Source organism: Bubalus kerabau, chromosome 9 (assembly GCF_029407905.1).
Source record: "Bubalus kerabau isolate K-KA32 ecotype Philippines breed swamp buffalo chromosome 9, PCC_UOA_SB_1v2, whole genome shotgun sequence".
Lineage (NCBI taxonomy): Eukaryota > Metazoa > Chordata > Mammalia > Artiodactyla > Bovidae > Bubalus > Bubalus kerabau.
The window spans coordinates 72,025,122-72,028,197 of NC_073632.1; the positions used below are offsets into that span (position 1 = coordinate 72,025,122).

A 3,076-nucleotide genomic window follows, 5' to 3' on the forward strand; every position below is an offset into this window, starting at 1 on the left:
GAACACTGGAGTGGGTTGCCATTTCCTTCTCCAATGCATGAAAGTGAAAAGTGAAAGTGAAGTCGCTCAGTCGTGTCCGACTCTTAGCAACCCCATGGATGGCAGCCCACCAGGCTCCTCCGTCCATGGGATTTTCCAGGCAAGAGTACTGGAGTGGGGTGCCATTGCCTTCTCCGACTGATGACTTAATAGAAGCAATTTCCCTTCTTGGTAAAGCCTATGGGATGGTGCCTTCTCCGGGTGGAAGAATTAGAGAAAATTTCCTCCTGCAAGCAGCATAGCTCCATGGGCAATGGGCTTTCCACCCAAAGGCTTCTGCAGTCAATGAAAAATCAGGCTGCGTTGCAATCATCGAGCTTGGGGCCTGTCTTGGGAGTTGTGTGGGGCCTCTATAATTCAGTCCTTCCCTCCTTGGGTGACTTTGATCTGAGCACATTGCTTTTGTCATCAGTCTGCTTCCTATCATCCACTGCTGCTGCTGCTGCTAAGTCACTTCGGTCGTGTCCGACTCTGTGTGACCCCATAGACAGCAGCCCACCAGACTCCCCCATCCCTGGGATTCTCCAGGCAAGACCACTGGAGTGGGTTGCCATTTCCTTCTCCAAAGCATGAAAATGAAAAGTTAAAGTGAAGTCGCTCAGTTGTGTCCGACTCTTAGCGACCCCATGGACTGCAGCCTACCAGGATCCTCCATCCATGGGATTTTCCTGGCAAGAGTACTGGTGGACACTAATTATAAATGCATGGCTCCAAGTATCTGCTTGTGCATCTGCCAACCTTGAGTAGTGTTGACCTTGTTGGGAACTCGGTTTCAGCATCTCAAAGGACATTATCTATGGTGACTGTAGCCTGAAAACAAGTAATAAAAGCAAATAAACAAACAAACAAACAAACAAAAACAAGGTCTTTCAGTCATGTCTGGCTATTTGTGACCCTGTGAATGTAGTCTATGGAACTCTCCAGGCCAGAATACTGGAGTGGGTAGCCTTTCCCTTCTCCAGGGGATCTTCCCAACCCAGGGATCAAACCCAGGTCTCCCACATTGCAGGCAGATTCTTTACCAGCTGAGCCCCAAGGGAAGCCCAAGAATCATGGAGTGGGTAGCCTATCCCTTCTCCAGTGGATCTTCCCATCCCAGGAATCGAACCAGGGTCTCTTGCATTGCAGGCAGATTCTTTACCAACTGAGCCATCAGGGATGCCCAACAAGGAATAAACAACTGTTTAATTAATGAAGTAGTCAGTTTTCTTAAATACTATTGATAACATAAGCAAGTGCATTTCATTCCTAGGGTGGGACTTACAAAACACTGTCCTACCTTTTGGGAAATTCTTCTTTTAGGAGTTATTACTTAATAATTATATTGATGCTGCTGCTACTGCTAATAACGATAAAAGTAGGTTCTTACTCAGTTCTTACTCTGGGCTATCAACTTTATAAAATTCTCATGACACCCTAGGTTTCTCATTGTACAAGAGATGGAAGTTCAGAGAAGGTAAATGGTAAATAAGGAGCAGCTAGTCTTATCCCAGGTTGGAAAAAGTCTCTGTGAGCTACTGACTCCTCCCTTCCATTCCAAGCTGTGTTCAGTCTGGAACCCAGCAGCCTGGGATTGCTTGGAGGTGCTCATTTGTTCTTGGTGGTGGTGGTTTAGTCACTAAGTTGTGTCACACCCTTGGATTTGCTAGGTTCATCTGTCCATAGGATTCTGTAGGCAAGAATACTAGAGTGGGTTGCCATTTCCTTCCCCAGGGGATCTTTCTGACCCAGGGATCAAACCCACATCTTCTGCAACAGCAGGCAGATTCTTTACTGCTGAGTCACCAGGGAATCTGAATTTTTTCTTTCTGAGTGTTATCAACCCAGTTACCAGTTGTAATCACTTTGAGAACAACGACAGAACCTTCTACTTCTTTGCCTCCCAAAATACATATTGCGGTCTCTCATAGACTAATGGGTGGTTGAACAACTTTTTGTTAAATGGGCAATCCTGGGTTTGGTACAGTCAGAAGGAAGCAGAGAAAGTTCCCATAAGGTAGAAATCTGCCTGTTAAAGTGTCTGAGTCTATTCAGTGGAATATTTGCTGTTTTTTCCCCCATAGCAACTGTGACCGCATTTCTTGTTCATGGCCACCACTTCTATTTTTAAGCACTTCCCAAGGTCCTCATGGTTGCTGAGGATCATTCCACACTTCTGCTTTTTAAAAATACTTTTATTTTATTTTTATTGAAGTATAGTTGATTTATTGATACAATGTTGTATTAGTTTCAGGTGTACAGCACAGTGATTCATTTATACATACATATGTGTGTGAATATATATGTATGTGTGTGTGTATGTATATATATTTCAGATTCTTTTCCTTATAGATTATAGTTCTCTGTGCTATATAGTAGGTCCTTGTTGGTTATGTACTTTATATATAGTAGTGTGTATATATTAATCCTAATCTCATACTTTATTCTTTCTCCTCCCCCACCTTTGTCCTTGGTAACCATAAGTCTGTTTTAAAAATATGGGATGCTTCATGAATTTGTATGTCATCTTTGAGAAGGGGCCTTGCTGATCTTCTCTGTTCAGTTCAGTCACTCAGTCGTGTCCAGCTCTTTGTGACCCCATGGACTGCATTACACCAAGCCTCCCTGTCCATCACCAATTCCTGGAGTTTACTCAAACTCATGTCCATTGAGTTGGCGATGCCATCCAACCATCTCATCCTCTGTCATCCCCTTCTCCTCCTGCCTTCAATCTTTCCCAGCATCATGGTCTTTTCAAATGAGTCAGATCTTCTCTGTATTGTTCCAATTTTCGTATATATGCTGCCAAAGCAAGCACCATGCTTCTGCTTTAACTGCACTCAAACCTTCCTCAGTCTGCACATGGCATGTTCACAGGTCTTTTGCTTTTGTTTTTCCCTTTTATGTTCTTCATTCCTCCTTCTTCTTCTTCTTCTTTTTTTTTTTAATGTAGCCAAGGAAGAGGTGCCATTAGTAAACTCTTTGCTCAAGGTTTCCTGGCTTTCACATGATTCTGAAAATTCTGTTCCTTGAAAGTAGTCCTAAAACGTGGGTCCTG

At 43.5% G+C, this 3,076-nt stretch overlaps 1 pseudogene; it reads right to left on the reverse strand.

The window, feature by feature from the left end:
* Window positions 1–2,510: 2,510 nt before the first annotated feature.
* On the reverse strand, window positions 2,511–2,586 carry LOC129620310 (uncharacterized; annotated as a pseudogene).
* Window positions 2,587–3,076: the final 490 nt, after the last annotated feature.